Source organism: Malania oleifera, chromosome 4 (assembly GCF_029873635.1).
Source record: "Malania oleifera isolate guangnan ecotype guangnan chromosome 4, ASM2987363v1, whole genome shotgun sequence".
Lineage (NCBI taxonomy): Eukaryota > Viridiplantae > Streptophyta > Magnoliopsida > Santalales > Ximeniaceae > Malania > Malania oleifera.
The window spans coordinates 46,312,584-46,333,364 of NC_080420.1; positions in this window are offsets into that span (position 1 = coordinate 46,312,584).

Sequence of the window (20,781 nt, forward strand, 5' to 3'; positions counted from 1 at the left end):
CGCATACATTGGAATGTATCAAATCTAGAACATTAGATTTTTTTAGTAACAAACTTTGTATGAAAAGAAGTTCTATGTTGCTTACCGGCCAAACAATGAACACGAGCTTTAAGAGGAGTACCTTTCATCCCGGGTAGGAGCTTCTTTTTGAACAAAAATTGCATTCCTTTTTCACTCATGTGTCCAAGCCGCTTATGCCTACATTCACAACATCATTACCAATTTTACCTTGCATCATATAAAGTGCACTAGTCTTTTGCCTTTAGCCACCACCAAATTACCCTTTGTGAGTTTCCATTTTCCATCACCAAAATGGTTGTCAAACCCTTCATCATCAAGCTTTCCGGTAGATATCAAATTTAATCAAATATCGGATACATGTCTCACATCTTTGAGCACCAATTTGCATCCCATATTTGTTTCCAAATAAACATTTTCCATGCCAACAATTTTCGATAAACCTTCATTTCCCATCCAAACAACTCCATAATTTCCTTTGGAATAAGAAGTGAAGAAATCTTTCAGAGAAGTGACATGGAATGACGCACCGGAATTAATAACCCAATCAGTCTCTTGACTTGTCAAATTAATGCAACTTTCATCACAAACAACCATAAGATCACCATCAAATACAACTAAAGTTGTGTCTTCATGTTTTTTCTCGAAATTTTTCTCTTTGTTTTGCTCATTGAATTTCAATTTTTTACACTCCCGCTTCATATGCCCCTTTTTATAACAATAGTGGCACTCAATATCTTTTTTCGAAACTGAGCTGGACCGGGCTCTTGATTTTTTATTGCGGTGAGATTATTTGCTTTTGCTTCTGCCTCTCCCCCGATTTTCTGTCACAAGTGGCTTTGAATGAAAAGAGTCAATTGATTTTCTTCTAATTTCTTCATTTAACAAACTATTAGTTACTTGGTTCATAGTAACAATTCCATCGGGAGCCAAATTATTAACTGTCACAACCAAAGTCTCCTAACTTTCCAGCAAAGAGTTAAGAAGCATTAAGACCTGCAATTTATCATCAAAAACTATTTTTATAGTAGCAAGCTGATTGTTAATATTTTTCATCTCATTTAAATGTTTGGTAATAAGATCGCCATCTTTATATTTCAAGTTTATCAATTTTTGGAAAAGAAAAGCTTTACTTGTAGTCAACTTTCTATCATAAAGACCCTCTAATTTTTTCCACGATTCATGCGTCGAAGTTTCGGTAGAAATATGATGAAAAACACTATCATTAATCCATTACCAGATAACACCAACAGTTTTCCTATTAAGCCTATTCCACTCATCATTACTCATGTCTTTAGGCTTTCGGCTATCACCCTCAATAGGTCCATCTAAATCTTTGCAAAAGAAAAGATCTTACATTTTTATTTTTCAAGTTACCTAATTGTTTCCATTGAAGTTAATCATACGACCAACATTACTATCCATGATTTACACTAAACTAACGAGTCCAAATAACACGACTCTGATATCACTTGTTGAGAAAAATATTATATATGAACTAATTCCCACAAGTAAATCAATGGAGTAATGCAAATAATAAATAAAATTAAGACACAAAATTTAACGTGATTTTCTCAAATGTTGAAGTACATCCACGGGGCACGGCAGTCCAAACCCACTATCACCAAAATGTTGTACAAAGTAGATACAAAATGCATAAACTTTACAAATACACAAGAGTATATAAACAAATATAGTAAGATGAAATGATCTCACCAATATTATGAACAAAACTCTCAAAAGAACCAACCAGAATACAACTCAGAATATCCTAAAATCTTGTTAATAAAATACAGCCGGAGTCACACGAAGATGAAGGTAGCGGCAGGTTGTTGCACTGGAGAAGATGACTAGCGCAGGCATGGGCGTGCTATAGGCGCTGAAGGCTGTGTAAGAAAAACAAAGAGCGGAGAGGCAACCACTATGTTGTGCGCAATGCTTGGGTTGGGAGAAGCTCGTGCAAAAATTAGTGAAGGAAGTGGAAGGGTCACACATTGCTGCAGGCGTGAAGCCTTGGAAAAAAAAAAAAATGTTCCAAGCTTGCTTCCTTGAGAAGCCAACAAAGCTTTAGAGAGTGGAACAGCTTTCAAGCCAAGGGCCCCATAAGGAGGGACACCCAACTGGCCTCAAACTAGGCACGCCATTAAGGGAAGGTTGAAAGTCTGAGTTTTTCGTTTATTTGGGTAGTAATATTGAGAGCAATAAGAGGGATCTTTGTTGGAGAGGTTGAAGTTATGATGAGTTAAGACTCTCGTGATATACCATGAGAAAGAATATTTCACACCTCTATTATAAATGTTTGTATGGAAATATAACTCAATATTAAATAAAAATAAAACATTTCTTTTTTCTTTTCTCTTTTTTGGTTAAAGTTGGTTTAGAAAATACGTATAAGCATATCGTATTTTGACGAATACTTCCCCTTAATTGGCTTATTTCTTTGCTGGCGTGATAAAATTCTTCCGTAAGCCTCGTGAGTTGGGGGATTCGCAATTTCGAAGAAGGCGGAATCCCAATTCCCAAGGCATGGATGGGGTCTGACCCACCAGCAGGGCCAGTGGACCACAACCACGACCCGGTTCCGTAAAGAGTGATGGCATGGAGCACGCAACCCATCCGCGCTAAATCCACGCCAAATCTTCCTTGCACGTGGCCCAGTCGTCTCCTGGGCCTATCCCATTATTCACTTTTATCTTTCTGGTCAGCCAATTCCCTTCTTCTCCTTCTCCTTCTTTGGAAATTGGAAATTGGAAATTGGAAATCGGAATAGGAATGGACCTGAATGCATGCATGGTCAAAGTCAAACCTCATTTACCACCTTCTAAATGTGGGCAGCGCCATATCAAATTTGGTTGGGAACAGTTTCTACTTAATTTCTACGAGTTTTTTCTCTGATTATCTTTTTTTTTTTTTTAAATATATATTAAATAATACCTCTTTTTGAGAAATATTTTTCAAAATGATTCTAACGTAATCTCGTTAGTTGAAATAATAAGATTTGTCACATGTTGACATTAAGCAAATCTCGCTACTGCAAGTAATGAGATTTTTTGTGCACCTTAATTAAAGTTTTTTTTGAATTATTTGATTGAAGAATTAATTATTAATTTAAATTTTCACTTATATTTATAGTTTGTAATTTAGTTAAATCTCGCTACTTGGAGTAGCGAGATTTTCTGTACACCAGGTTTTCATTATTAATTATATTGTTTTTTGAATTATTTGAGTGAAGAATCAATTATTAATTAAAATTTTCACTTATAATTTATAATTTGTAATTTAGTTAAAAATATTTATTTATCAAAAAAAATTAATATAACAGTCATACACTATAAATATACACTAATTATATTTAATTAAATAGGGAAATCTTTATATATTTTATTGAGTAGGAAATATTTAAATATTAACATGTTCCATTTATTGCCACTATTTCTAGCACAAAGAGAGCCGATGATCCATCAATTTATCATACTATTCCTTTTGATGAAGTTAAGATTTTAATTTCCGCATTTCTGGAATTTTGTATTTTGTGTTTGTTTCTTTATTGTCCTCTCTCTCTCTCTCTCTCTCTCTCTCTCTCTCTCTCTCTCTCTCTCTCTCTCTCTCTCTCTCTCTCTCTCTGTTTCTGTTTCACCATTTTTTCCCTATAAATTCTAACGTCATTTTTATTTTACTGATATAGGTGTTTTGATTTTTTCTATTAAGGGTTAATCGTTTTTTTTAAATTGGAATGATGAAGAGTAAATAATAAAATGTTGATCATGAGGATAACTAAAAGATTGTGATAGGCCTCCATTAATTTGGATTGTTAAAGGATTGGGATCATGGCTGCCTCCATTATTTTGTCTCTCCATGTGTCAACTAATATATTACTCATTAGTCATTACTATAATTAATTTTGTTCCTTGGGAGCAGTCAGGTTGTGGGATGATCGTCTATATGGCTTATAGGATGAACAACTTGCTTGGCTAACCAGGTAAGGAAACCGCCTATATGGCTTATAGGATGAACATCTTGACTAACCAGGTAAAGACTCTGACCTCTAAAGAAGATGAGACATACGAGGATGATAAATTGAAGCAAACTTTGAAGTAAAAAATGTACAATGGTAGCAATAAGAACAATATTGTTGCTATGGAAAAAGGACATCTTGGGTTTCTTAAGGTTAACATGGATGGATTGTTAATAAGGAGGAAAGTGGATCTAAATGCTTCTTCTATATATGCTACTTTAGCCCAAGCACGGGAGGACATGTTCGATAATCCAACCACAGGCATCACTTCCATTTGTGAGTGTAATCTTTCTTTTTTATATTTTTTATTAGTAATGTATAATTTACTTATTTTCTATAAATTTGATTTTAAATGTTTTGATGTGAAACTATTGTTAAATCATTGTTGCACCTCAGTTTAACGACTAACTTTTAGAATCAAGTGGTTTAAGATGACATAAACATTTTGATAATCAAGGTCAAATTAGTAGGACTAGGACAGTAATGAGTTGCATAGAGAATTCCTTTCTAGTTTTAAAATGTAATTATGATTGTGTAACTAGGTTCAAGTGGAGAGAGTGAGCAATCAAGAAAGGCCACCAAGCTTTTAAATGGATCATTCGGATTTGTGCTCACTTATGAAGATAAGGAGGGGGACTTGATGCTCGTACGAGATGTTCCTTGGGAGTATGCATCTTTCATTTCGTTTTAAATGATTATACTAGTATAATATATTTATACTTATGTATATATGTTTTTGTGAATGAGTCTTTGTGTGTATATATGCACATATTTATGACTGATGTTTGTATATGCACTACTAAGCCCTAAATGGCATCCCATCAAATGACAAGACTAGCCTTGTGGAAGAGTAGTTGGTCTATTTCGAGCAACATTTTAAGGCATAGGAGCAGTAGTTCCACTACTAGTAACGTAATATTAAACATTTTGGACCATGCTTTTAAGGTCTGTTTCATTCAAGTTCCTAGGTACTTTGGACAGGCAGAGGCCTATGTCATTGGAAAAGACAATATTGTCTTTGGAAATTTAGATGGTAAACATATGTTTGTTGGTTTGTGTATAGGATGTTTCTCAACATAGTGAAGAGGCTTAGAATCATGAAGACATCGGAAGCTAATGGACTTCGTACCTAAGATTATTAATTATGAAGACATCGAAGTTTGGAAACGCCTAGATGATATGAAATTATATGTTAACTAATTTACTCAACATAATTATAAAAATCAAGAAAATGTCAAACAAATAGAGGAAAACACTTTAATACCTATAAACAAAAATAAAAAATATATTTACAATTGTACTAATTACTCTGCAATTATGTTTATGACTTATGGAATGGAACTACGATAAAAGTTAATGGAACCAGTATGTTCACAACGTTACATTCACAAGTTTCGTATACATTCAACCTATCAAAATACTATACTAATTTTGGTAGAGTCCTATTTATAAATTGAGCATATCCATCCACACACCTGTGCAAAGAAAACATTCTTCAAATACAATTGATACCAGTATGTTCACAACGTTACATTCACAAGTTTCGTATACATTCAACCTACCAAAATACTGTACTAATTTCGGCAGAGTCCTGTTTACAAATTGAGCATATCCATCCACGCACTTGTGCAAAGAAAACATTCTTCAAATACAATTGATACCAGTATGTTCACAACGTTACATTCACAATTTTCGTGTATATTCAAACTATCAAAATACTATAATAATTTCGGTAGAGTCCTGTTTACAAATTGAACATATCCATCCACGTACCTGGGCAAAAAAAACATTCTTCAAATTTAATGGAACCAGTATGTTCACAACGTTACATTCACAAGTTTCGTATACATTCAACCTATCAAAATACTATACTAATTTCAGCAGAGTCCTGTTTACAAATTGAGCATATCCATCTACGCACCTGTGCAAAGAAAACATTCTTCAAATGAACAAATTAACATGCTTGGCACTTTACATATGGATCCTCTGTAGATTCAAAATTAAGAACAAATACATTATGTACAAATGATATATTCTAAACAAATATATGATGTGCAAATGAAGCAATGAATAAATACATTATGTATAGATAAAATAATGAATAAATACATTATGTACAAATGAAGTAATGAACAAATACATTATGTACAAATGAAGTTGTAAACATATATATGATGTACAAATGAACATATACATGATGTACAAATGAAAGAATGAACATATACATGCTGTAGAAGTGAAATAATACGATGATCATCGCCTACTCGGTGCCGCAGGGAGGTCGGCTCCGGTGTCGGGGTGGCTGCTGTCTGCATCTGCCCTCACCTAGCTGCTCGTCTGCGTCTGGCATCCGGTCACGGCGATGTGCTGCATGTCTGTCGTCTCCGCCCATAGGTACTGGATAATCTATCTCCAGGTGAAGCAGACGGGGAGCTATTTCGTATGTAGTCTCTAGACGAGTTCGAGGTGGCAACCCGGGTGCATCCACCTCCTCCACATCGAGAGGGTCGTTTAGTACGTACGACATCGACGGGGTCGCGGTAGAGTCAGATTGATAATCAGCAGATCCATTGGAGGGTCCCACAATATCCGCAGCTGTCGATGGGGCATACGGTGCAGACGGTCCGAATACGTACTCCTCATGTACGACAGGCGGCGAGAAGGCCGAACTCGATGGACGACTGGAGGTAGCTGCTCGACCACCTCGTACTAGAGCTGCTCGACCACCTCGTGGTGTCGGGTCTCGGCGTGGGGTAGGGATCCGTCGCCCATCCTCGTAGACAATGTCTAAACTAGCTATCGCTAAATCGCTCACAGCGGGGTCTGATGACAGTACGTCGACCTAATGTAATCCGTCAGCCTGCAGCATACGAAAATAGTGGTTACAACATTGAATTATTAATGTAAACGGTAACAAATTAGGAATGCGTTTGAGTATTCATACGAGGCTCATGTAGACCACCGCGGTCTTATCTACGAAGCGACGTGTGATCGACCTGTACCACGTGTAATACGGATCCTCCGAACCCATCGAGCCATCCACCTCCACTCCATGTACGATGTAGTCCCGCCTATGTCCCCACATACTCACGTACATCGCGTGCTCGACGGCCCAATCCGTGTTCCCCCAGCTGCGACCATCAATCTCGTGCAAGTCGTCCCCACGTACATTGACCCCCGAAGTAGAGAAGCGGTCTGGGATGCCCTGTTGAAAGCCAAACTGACGCATCACTCGGTCTGGGAGATGCCATTTGATAATATGAAAACATATGAGTGGCACTCGGGCAACCTAGACGTCGGACCCAACTGCATAGTCAGTCGGTAGGTCAGCTAAAATGTCATCTGTGTATGGCGCCCATACAAACTGCGCATAAACATATGGTAAATGTAAAAGGTGGGTAGGGATATCTGCAAAGTATGCAAAATACGGTCAATACACATGATCGAGACTACCTCATGCTCCTGGTGCATGTCCAGCTCGAATCTGTACCAGGGCATCGTATGTTGCGCAACATTAGGCGCCAACAACTGATCCCTCTACTTGTACAAAATAAAACGTAAATGAAAAAGGTGTAACGACTAGTACATACTACGAATCAATATTCATAGCACTCATACAATGAATGGACTATAAGTAGAGTTACTAACCTCCACGCGAGTGGAGCTGGGTCAATCGAGCGTCCATCCTAGTCCCTCTGAATAAAACGCCAGAGACTGTGATGCGTAGAAGCTAACGACATGAATCTCTCCCACGCCCAAACCTGCAATAAGTGGAGTGCTCCTCCGATCTGTGAGTGGGAAACGTCAGCAGCGTGGCACATCTCCCAGTACAGCCACGCTAACGTCGTAGAGCCCCAACTATACTGGGGTATCCCTACTCGCTCCGCGAGGAGTGGAAGGAACATCAAGTGCACGTAACTCCCTAAGAGGTCGCAGAACAGCGTCCCACATATTAATCGCAACATGTGGGCACGTGTGTGACACGCTACTGTGTGATCATCGGCAGTTGCCGGGAGCTGGCGAAACAGCTCGCCCTTGAGAAACCTCATACAAATGCGGGCACCAACAAGCTCACCATCTGGAGGCACCAATCCTGACAATCTCTCGCACATGCGGCAGAGTGCTCCCCCTGACCAGCGCCTCCCTCCTGTACTGGTCTAGCAGTATGACCAGTGACGGGCATCCCATCAATCGGTAGCCCAAACAACATCACGACATCCTATAGGGTGATAGTCGCCTCCCCGTGCGGCAAGTGGAACGTGTGTGTCTCCGGCCTCCATCACTCCACCAACGCGGTCACGAGATGCCATTCCAACTGGATATGGCCAATCTGATGTATCCCATAAAATCCCGCATCCCGTATCCAATCAACAATCCGGGGGTCCACGCCTATCCTCTAGTGTATGCTCTGAGTGCCCTCTCGGAAATATAAAATGTCAGCATGCGAATCAGTCCACGCCCGACTGGACCGGTGACGATCGCCCATAGTCAGTATACTAGGACCGGACAACCCTGGATCGATCCTGCAAACAAGACAGCATAGTTAAAGCGTCAACATAAAAATCATCAGAATTGAGTATCTGTCAAGGTTGTTTTGTCGGGTGAAACTGAATGGAAATCTCAGATTTCATCGTAGATGTGTACAACTAAAAATATCCCACCTAGCTTTTTTTATCAGGATGCACTATTCCCCATTGATGAACAAAGTGACTGAATTGTTCCAAGGCAACCAATAACATGGAAGGAGATGTGTTCACTAAAAAAGGAAGGCGGCCTGGGGATCTTATATTTGGAATCTAGGAATAAGGCTCTCCTTACCCGAGCCGAAGATCATGAATCTTGGTCCAAATGGATGCGGCTGAGTTATTTTAAAGACTCACCATTTCGGGATGCAGAGGCTAAGCATGATGCTTCCGAACTGTGGAAAAAAAAATAGTTGATCTTAAAAATCGTCTTGTTTAGAAGGAGGAAGTAGTATGGCAGCTGAAAATTTGTTGAAATTATGGGGCTACAAATAGGCTAATTTCTTCATCTATTGTATATGAAACGTGTGTGAAACAAAGAGATAGAAGTAGTATGGCACAAAGATGTTTAGAAATGTGGTAGTATTCCTAAGCACCCATAATCTTATGGTTGACGTGTGCCAAGACCCATAATCATTCTTTCGCCCCTCTTATAGTAATTAAATGTGTAGGACACGTCATTTAACCTATAAGTGATAGGTCAGTGCGAAGGTCCAGCTGCATCCCCAGGTTGTGTCCTTCTCGGACATCTCATGCGGTTATGTCTTTCTTGATGACATATGCTACACGTGATATTTTTTCTACCTTCCCGTGCGTCCATCTCGTTGTGTATACGTGAGCTCCTAGGCCGATCTTTATGTCGAGCATATGTAGGATTTGCCTGCAAATTCAGCAACGAGGAAGCTGGCCAATATGTCTCATGCATAATCGGATGAAAATCCGCAGCATATGTCTCATAGTGCTAGGCAGTGCTCCAATATGGCTCAAGATACTGGCTTGCATTTAGCCGTGTCTCAGCACAGGTTGCGAGAAGGTGAGAGCAGGGATAGTGTAAAGATTGCCACTTCCCGCAAGAGCATTCGTGCCTCTAGATGCTCAAAGTTTGGACATTGTTTCCTTTATGAGGTCCCAACTGCGCGGTCGTGATGCTAAAAGTATCCCTAGACTGGTTTAACGTCGTGACTCGATGTCCGGTTGCCTTCAGCTTCCTTCTTTCCATCACTAGCAATATATGCAGAGTCAACATATTTCCTCCAGATATTGCGTTACGAGCAACCTCCCGTTGGCTATTGAAATAATGTGCAACGCGATAAAATGTTAGTTGCACAAGGGTCGTTATGGGAAGGCTACGAGCGCCTTTTAGGACGGCGTTGAAACATTCGACTAGGTTAGTGGTCATGTTCCCATACCTCCTTCCACCGTCGTGGCACTGAGTCCACATATGAGGAGGGATCTGATCGAAGAACGACTTGGTTGGCTCTCCACCCTCATCAAATATCCTCTCCATCCACTTGTCAAATTTTCTCACCTGATGCTCCATTCCCCCTCGCTCAGCCATTCGCTTCAGATTGACACTCTGCACTTTCGTATTAAAGTTGCTCATCACATGTCGAAGGCAGAATCGGTGGTGCGCACGTGGTGGTTGCCAATCAGGATTGCGCTGCACTGCAGCGATAATCCATGGATGTCGATTTGATATGAGGCAAATGTCGTCCCTATCAGTAATGGAACGCAGAAAACATAGAAACCAATTCCATGTGTCGAGGCTTTCCTCTTGCACAATAGTGAATACAAGGGGAAATATTTGCCTATTTGCATTCGGACATGTCGTAATAAGGAGTTTTCCCTTGTACTTACCGTACAAGTGTGTCCCGTCCACACATATAACGGGAGGGCAATGACGAAAACCCTAAATAGATGCTGTGAATGACCAAAATACAGATACGAAGGTTGCGCTGTTCTCGCTACTTTAAATAGGAGTCGACCTCCACCTGACTATAGTCTCAGGATTGTACGCTCGCATCGCTTCCATCCACTTCGGTAATGTTTCATAGGATTTCTCCCAATCACCGAATGGTTGGGCAATTGCCTTCTGTTTGCCCAATCAAACCTTCTTATAAGATATTGAATACCAGAATCGATGATCTATAAACTCCTTCAATGTAGCAATCGACGTCGACGCATCTCCCCTTATCATATTCACTATCTCCCTAGTAATGAAGGACGACGTGATTTGGTTATGGTCCTGCGACAGAAGTTCATTCAGACACATGTGCGGACCACCATATTGGGTGATTTTAAATAAACGGTGTATCATCCGATACATGGCACGTAATCTCCACGCGCAATTGTGCTCCTTACACCTAGCAACCCATAAATCAAGGGTAGATGGCACGATGTGGAAGTCATGGTGGGTGCGAGCGTGATATATTCGCACTGCGGCGATCAGATGATCCTTCGATCCGAAGAGCATCCCCTTACTCAACTCAAAGGATTCATCCCAACGAGTCACGCGTATAGGAAGCTCATCCACCGTAGTTAAATCTGCAGCATCTAGGTTAATATGACCGTACATTGGAAGCTCGCCCATGAATTGGGCGTCAAACGTTGTGTCATCCGTGTCATGGTGGGGTAAGTTCACATCATCGGGGACATCATTTAACCCTTCACCCATTTCCTGTTCGTGCATGTCTTCATCTTCAAGATGAACATCGTTCGTAATGTTCATGCCCTCGTCGAATGCGTCGTTCACAATGGTAAACAACGATACTGGTCCCACACTCGGGACGTCTTCGCAACCTCCCTACGGAAACGTGTCAGGAACAGGTGTTTCGTACGCCGACGGCTCGAATGACGATCCCGGATATTCGTTAAAATCGACCATAGACATAGCACGAACCTCCAAACTAACATCGAGGTGATGTGTTTGTTCGGTGTCTTCACCAACTTCATCCAATTGCTTTGCAGGCGCGTTTGGCTGCCTAACCACGATTACACCCATTTGAGGAATGGTCTTGACATACAATTGCACCGTTAAATATGTCTCATCGACGCAGTGTGTGTCCAATACAATGCGCAGCCCATAATCATCAGATATGGGAACAGCCTCGTAGAAGGCTGTATTATTTAACCCTCGCAAAGGGTATCTTGCGGTCACCCACAATGTATATTGCTATGGATCAATATGCAAATATTTATATATCTTCATATATAATTTATTTATTTTACACCTAGGGCCAATTCGAATAGGTCGAACTGGCGGACTACTATACCTAACACCATCTAATCCGGTTATGACGTCCCCCCCTATACATAATAATACCGTCACCGGAGCACTACTTGAGCTTCCTGCCATTTAGATCGGCGATCGAGAAATAAAAAAAAAAAAAACTATGCAAAACAAAATTGTATGTATAAGTGATATGTGTTACTTATAGCTTAGCGAAATAAATACTTTAGGTTTATTTCACCTTTCAAACTGATTATAACAATACTCAAATGATTAATCACCTATTCACTTTTATCGATATTATTAAAATATCCAAATGAATTTAACAATAAATGACAAGGAACATATAAACAGAACAAGTCATTCACATGTTTTTGCGTGTTTGTATTCTCTTAGTTTGACACGTGCTTTCGTTTGTATGCCCTTTCTAAAATAAGTTCACCACTTGTTGATTGACTTTTCATGCTCCTTAAGACTCTAATATGAGCTTTGTTACGAAGAATAACACCTAAAATAAGATCAATTTTATGTAGATGTCTTTTAAAGGAGGCAACCTAGTAAATCTTCCGGCTTAACATCTTGAAATTGCGTTAAGAGATCTTCCAACCTATTATGAACTATGAAGATAAATCCCTTTCTTTTAGCTATTAACGAGTACACAATTGCACTTCCTTTAAACATTTTGGACAAAGTTAAAATGTCATTGCCCTCTTTCTTTGGTATTTGAAAACTACCACCTCCTTGGTAAAATTTTCCATTAATTAAACGAAATATATTTACTTTAGGAGATTTTTGAGTTAAATTCTTCTAAAAACTAATTTATTTAAAACATTCTTTAGATTTTGAAGCAAACTTTTTCCACATGAGAACAAATAGATGAATTGAAAGTCTAATGAATAAATGAACTCTAGAGTTTGGAGCCAACTTTCGCACCTATAAACCAAATAGATGTATACAAAGTCTAATGAATCAATGAACTTAGAGTTTGGACCTAACTTTTCCACCAAGAAAATAAATAGATGAATTAAAAGTTTATGAATAAACAAACTCTAGAGTTTGGAGCTAACTTCAATTTCCACCAAGAAAGCAAATAGATGAATTGAAAAGTCTAATGAATAAACTCTTAAAACATTGATGTCTATTGATTTTCCCCATATGACATATACTTAGTATTTTTCCAAAAATGGTACTTCAACTTAGAATCCAAAGAACTATGAAATGGTGCTCTTAAGCAATTTTACCAAAGAAAGATTAATTGTTGTTTAGTAATTTTCTAATTTAAATTCTAAAACACAAACTGAAAATAGGTTAAAAAAATTTACTTCAAACCAAATTCAGTGCTCATCAATACAATATTCTATTATAAGTTTGATCTTTAAAAAAAAAAAACTGTTAATGTGGAGGACACTAAGATAAACATCTCATTAAGTGTCTGTTATATATATCATATAAATACATAAAAAAAATTTCAGCACTCTAAACAAAAAAAAATTACATGTTTTGGGTAGTATCATAAAAAAGAAAATTCAAATACACAAATAGAAATACTAACCTTAAAGAAAAGTGCTTCCGAACGAAGCTTTCAGCACTCTAAACTCAATGAACTCCGATTATGAAACAAGCTTTCGATCAAACAAAATTAATTTCAAAATTTATGAACCAAACATTGAGAATGTGTCTTACCCCATCTCAAGTATAAATACGCACGCCCTCAACAGTTTGAACCCCACTCGTGGCAACGGTCACCTGCGCAAACGTCCGGAGTCCTTCAACGGTAACCTGCAGCGCTGCTCCTCCCCTCTGCAAATAGGTACTGCTCTGTTTGCGCAAGGAAGGAGGAAGAACGATTGAGTTTAGGCTGAAGCAAATTTCGCTGGTTCATCCAGCGAGATTTGCCACACGTCGATAGTCGGGTGGATGGACATTTCAAATTTGAAGCAAATCTCGCTACTCCAAGTAGCGAGATTTGCCACGTGTCAAACGGTGGGTGGCCAGGATTTAAGTATCAGAAGCAAATCTCGCTGGATGAACCAGCGAGATTTGCCAAGCGTCGACACGAGCCCTTCTCTTAAAAGTAAATCTCGCTACTCCAAGTAGTGAGATTACGTCAGAGTTATTCTGGGAAATATTTCACAGAAAGGGGTATTATTTAATATATTTAAAAAAAAAGATAATCCGGGAAAAAACTCTAATTTCTAGAGTTTTTTCGAGTTTTATTATTATTTTAAAATGAAATATTAAATAATACTCTGTTTGAAATTTTTTTTTCCTAATTTAATGCTTACGTAATCTCACAACTTGGTGCTACGAGATTTAAACATACAACGTTTCTCCTGATGACGCATGGGAAGATGGGGAAGTAAATCTTACAAGATCAAACTGCGAGATTTTAGGACCAAATTGCGAGATTTGATTGACCATGACTATTAGGCTTTTGACGTGTAGTAAATCTCGCAGGATGAAGTTGCGAGATTTGATTGACTATGGCTATTAGACTTTTAATGCGTGGTAAATCTCGCAGCATCAAATTACGAGATTACGTAAGCATTAAATTAAGAAATTTTTTTCCAAACAGAGTATTATTTAATATTTTATTTTAAAATAATAATAAAATAGAAAAAAAATAACTCTAATTTCTAAGCGCTAGTATTGGGCTTTTGTGCTAACTAGAACAATCAATTTTATTGACCATATATCTTATTTTATAGAATACTCTTTAAATTTACATACATTTATGTATTTATATATATAAATATATATTTATGTATAATTACTATATATATTTATTATTAAAAAATTTTGGTGGAAAGTTGGTAAAAAAATTTGTATTGTATTGAATTGTATATATTGTATTGTATGTGCTAAAAAACAATTCCAATCACTTATAATTTTGATGTATATAAAGATAACCTAAGATGGTGCATATAACTTATAGAAACTATAAAGAAGATTTCCCTTTGTGTCATTTTTAAGGAATGTTAAATTTATCATTATATAAATATTTTTTTCAAAATAATTAATAATTAAATAAAAAAATTCAATCCCTTAAAATGTGACACACTTTGAATTTCAAGTCTCTACCTAAAATACTTTTATAATCACCCATAACTATTCTAAAATGTTATTATAATTTATTCCAATTTATAACAACTCTTTTAGTTAAATTTAAATACCTTTTAGCTCCTGATTATTTTTTTATAATTGTTTTCTCAAAATAAATATTTAATTTTGTAGCATGACTACTTTTAATAATTTAAGTTTGAATTAATTTTAAAAAAAATATGAATTAATTTCATAATTGTTAATGCATGTAAACAGAATGTAATATGGTATATATATTTCTATATTTTTTTATTAATGTAAATTTGAATTAATTCTATAATTTAGCTTATGTAAATATAAACAAAAGATAAAGAAAGTGGGAATGAATAATTTAAATTAATTTTATAATATAAAAATATTAGAAAGGAAAGTGATTGAATTAGGATCAACTCGAAAACATAATAATAATAATAATAATAATAATAATAATAATAATAATAATAATAATAATAATAATAATAATAGTGGAACCCATTCATATTGGGGGTCTTTAATTTTTCTTTATGAAAGAGAGAGAGTTCTAAAACTAAATGAAAAAAATTGTAGACATGGAGAGAGAGAGAGAGAGAGAGAGAGAGAGAGAGAGAGAGAGAGAGAGAGAGAGAGAGAGAGAGAGAGAGAGAGAGAGAGATGTTTCCTAGTGTTAGAATGAGAATTGCATAAAAAGCTCTTTACGGAATGGGGAGTGCTCATCAATCTATAAAACTCAATAGTCATTGCAAACGTGATTAGCCTACTTATCTCCCTCGTTGGACACACATTATTGACGGAGATATTACTTAACGAATTATGTTGTTTTGATGCTTATCACTTGTTTGCTATTATTTTCATGTATTGTTTATGCTTACATTTCAACTCTTTTGAGACAATGAAGTGTTTTATTGATAAATTATGATAAACGTTAGGCTGACTAATTAAATAAGAGTGCTTTAATTAGTGTTGCAAGACCCTTTATAATAGTGTGAAATACTCGCTTGTGACATCTTAAAGAATATATTAAAAAGAATTAGTGGACCCACATATAGAGAGAGGAATTTAAAAAATAAATTTATGAATTTTAGCAGAACCCACATGGCCCCTACTTGCGGGCTCGCCTAATGTAGAGAGAGAGAGAGAGAGAGAGAGAGAGAGAGAGAGAGAGAGAGAGAGAGGATATGACCCAAAAAAAAATCAAAACTTGGAAGGAAAAAAAAAATTAGTGTCATTTGTCAACATTGAATTTTCCTCATGTTCCATGATTAATATATAGTATAAATTTCCCAAATTATGTAATTGTTTAATAATTAAATATATATATTTTTAAGTTGAATTTTGAAAGCATATAAATTATATAATCATATTTTTTTCATAATTAATTATAATTTGATGCGGTTGAATTTGATTAACCGAATTAATTGAAAATTCGGTCCACTCAGGTACAATTCGATTAAGACTTATAATTCAGTCAGTTTAATTATAATAGAAAACTAATCAAAAAAATTAATTAATTTAATTAATGAAAAGAATTTACCAAATCAACCAATTGCATGCCCCAAGATGCAAGGATGTAAGATTTGCTTAGGGGGAAGGCTCTTGTCTGATGTTTCGTGTCGTCATTACTTCGACTCCTAACCTTTGAACAAAATGAAAGAATGGAGATCCCTAACAAAATGGAGTTTTTTCCCAGTCTATTATTATTTTAAAATAATATATTAAATTATACTCTATTCGGGAAAATATTTCCCAGAATGACGCTTACGTAATCTCGCTATTTGATCCAGCGAGATTTATCATGTGTCAAGACTAATTTTTTTCCTAGGTAAATCTCGTTGGATCAAGTGACTGAGATTTTCTTGCCACGCGTCAACACTCGATTGAACTACCATTTAAATTTCGCTGGACCAAATAGCAAGTTTTACCGTGCATTCAATTTTTTTTATTAATAATCATAAATATTCTATTTTCAAAAATCTTTTTAATTACAATTTGTAACATGGACTGTTTCAATTTTTTGTGTTCTCCTTATTTATTTATTTATTATAATAATAATAAATAAAATTTTTGGAGTGAAGAATCATTTATTAATTTAAATTTTCACATAGAATAAATTAAAATTTTTAATTTAATTAAAAATATTATTTTTATCATAAATTAATATAACAGTCATATGTTATAAATATACACTAATAACAAGATTATGTTTAATTAAAAAGGGAAATATTATATTATTTTATTTAGTAGAAAATATTTAAATATTAATTAAAAACAATTATTATTGAAATTGTTAACTAAAAATCTTAATAATTTTAATTTAAATTATATTTAACACTAATAATAACACTTATTTAAATACAATCAAATGTCACTTATAATTTTCAGGGCTTCTCAAATCCAACACTTATTATCAATACTTATTAAAGTCAACACTTCTACATAAGGAATTCCAAGTCACTTATGTCACGCCCCGAACCCGCAGATGGGTTCCAGATGTGATTATAGTAACCTAACCTGTCTTTATATCAATTAAAACATACATGATACAATACAATAAGAGGGTTCGACCCTGTGGGGTATACGAATGCCCTATAAACAAACACATATACATCTATACTCATCAAATATACAGCGGAATATAGTCTTTCTATACATGTATTGTACCATACTAGAGTCTATCCAAAACTAGGATATACATACTCGTAATTACAAAACATACCCCAAGTGTTTACAAAAACCATCCCGACAACTCGGTTACAAAACTCATACCTAAATAGGCACTAACGGCAGCTAACGACACCCCCGCCTCCAAACACTAGGATGCTAGTTACGGCTACCTGAAGGACTTGAAAACATTTGTAAGTACATTCGGGATGAGACACCTCTCAGTAAGGAAGAAAGCAAGTTATATTAGTGTACGTCATACCAGTGTTATTTTACGTAAAACATAACACCATACAATACGATACAGTTTAAAAACATTTCCATACAGTTCCCAGTATTTTCACAAATCCATTCCAGTACATACGATACCCAAACATACAGTCAGTGTCATTACACTAATACGCAACTACGCTATGAAACCCGAAGCTTCACAGCGATTACATTGCCAATACGATGTAACTCACACTAATACGCAACTACTCCATGAAACCCGAAGCTTCACAGCGATTACATTGCCAATACAGTGTAGCTCACACCCCTCGGTGACCAGCCAGGATACAAGTGGTATTTCACACCCTTGGATATAGAGCTGGAGACTCTCGCCCATGGTTTTGACACTAGTACATGGCGCAGCGTATGGTAATTGGCCGCCACGTAGCTATTTCGGCGTGCGGTAATTAGCTGCCCTTAGTCGATTTCACAAAACCTGGAATCATTTTGGAACTCATGTTCCTATACTCATCAGCGTACGGTAATTAGTCGTCACATAACTGTTTTACAAAATACCCGGAACAATTACATACAACCATACATACCACACTTATTTGATTTACAGCAAATCATATCGCTTTCCAATTCAAGTATACAGTTTTATACAAATATGGATATTAGTCATCTCAATAATACAGTTTAAACAAAATAAAAGGTTTCCCAAACAAAGCAGAGATGATACCCAAAGTCCCCAAATTTTCCCAAAAATTGTACCCCAAAAATCTCATATTTTACTCGATAGATTTTCCCAAATAAGTTACCAAAATATACATATGATCGTAGCCTACAAGCTTACCGATCCTGATTTCAAAAAGTAACTGATATAAATTGAATCCCCTTACCTTAACCCGAATTCCAACTACGAACTCTATGGTTCCCAAAACTACGAATTGAGACTCCAAAACCTACAAACCACGGTACAATACATGCTTACAACTCATACTACTATACATATTTCGAATCAGAAAGGAAAACCAAGCCTTACCTCAATTTTGGCTCGAAACCCGAAACTACTCGAAATGAGATTCTGATCTGCTAGAAACGTAGACAATCATTCCCTGATCCTCGTAGTAGTGTCAGATTTATGAATCCGATGATGAACGATGAAGAAATCAAGAGAGAGAGAGAGAGAGAGAGAGAGAGAGAGAGAGAGAGAGAGAGAGTGAAGATATTAAGCTAACATAGCTTGGAAACAACCCATTTGGATATTTATAGCCCTTTGACAAGGGTGGATAAGTCGACGAATTGGCGTTCTCGTTGACGAGTCTGCCAATACCTTCGTCGACAAGACGGTGGCCTCGTCGACGAGCACAAGGTTCCAGATTTTCCAAAATCCCTTGGGATCTCCTCGTCCACGAGACATTGAATTTCATCGCCGAGAACAAAAGGGACTTCGTTGACAAACTTTGGCTTCGTCGACGAAGCTTGCCCAAATTACCACTTTACCTTTCTTTCAAATATTTAATCCACATACTACGGTTCAGGTTCTTACAACTTATTTATTTTTCTTGATTGTAGTAGATCATACAATTTTTGCGTGTAGAATTCGTGGTACTTATTTGACATCACCACTATAAATTTCATGCAAGAATTATTTATTTGTCAAATAATGTCTTAATGAAATTTCTAAAATGCGAGCCTGTAACCGTAGGAGGCAATAGATGGATGGATTCTTTTGTTTTAATATATTTTGCTTTGGTTGATCCTTATTCAAGTACAATGACCAACATTCAATAGGAATGAGCCACATAGCAGTCATTATATGCTTATTACAGGAAAAGACTCCAGTTTCACTGTCTTAGCCTAAGTGCCAAGAATTTAGAAATACGTGTGGTCGTACCATCCTTGCAGCCTAAATTTCTTCTTTCCTAACTATTGTTTCCTTTCTTCTTCTTCTTCTTCTTCTTCTTCTTCTTCCTCTTTCTTCTGAAGATATAATTAATTAATGGTTAAAGTGTACTAGTGGAGATCATTAGCAATGACTTTGATCAGAGCATTTTCTGGGTGCTTGATCCATCTTGTTCAGGTAATTACATTCAGCTCTGATCTTATTTTATTTGTCGTTTTTAGCACTTATATATATATATATATATATATATGCTTTTCTTCTCCTAATTGTTTAGAAAAGCTGAAAGCTCTAACCTACCTTCAGACTATACATTCTGGAAGTTCTGAAACTGCATCTCTCATTTGATGTTGTAATGCCCTAAACCTGCCAGGTAGGGTCCGAGGTGTTATGAGACCATTCACACGTCTCTAATACCATAAATACTATTCATGTAGCAGAAATAATTAAACATTCTCCAATAGAATACCAGAGTACTATATACAACCAAAAAGGAGTATACCAAAATCTCCCTATTACATCACCAAAGAAATATAAAAACATAACGTTACATATCTCAGTTCATATGACTACTCGTAGTTACAAAAACTAACCCTGCCTCAGGAGCTTGCTAAGCTCGATCACTTGAAGGACCTGAAAAATTAATAATTCATTGGGGTGAGACACTTCTTAATGAAGATGGAATAAATTATAACAGTGTGTGGCAGATGAGTTTTAGTGTATACAAAATATAGTTGTTTGTTAATTAAGAGCAACTGACAAGTCACATGCAGACTGTACTTACACATACAACCAATATTTATAACGAAAGTTCCCATGGATTGGGGAGATTACACGCCCATACATGAAACCCCTTTGCTATAATATCGTTTGTAACCTTGCCTTTTAATTTGGGTGAGGCTACAACTGATACTTATTAGGCCTTCACCTTACTCAGTAAGCCCTCGGGCGGAAAGTTTTACTACGCCATAAATATTCATACATTTAAATTCACATACATGCACTCACACATATTCAACATCAATCATACATTTCATTCACATCCACACAGGATACAACACAAGTTTCACATCCACACAAGATATTGCACAAGTTTCACATCCACACAGGATACTGCACAAGTTCTTCACAACCGACATTC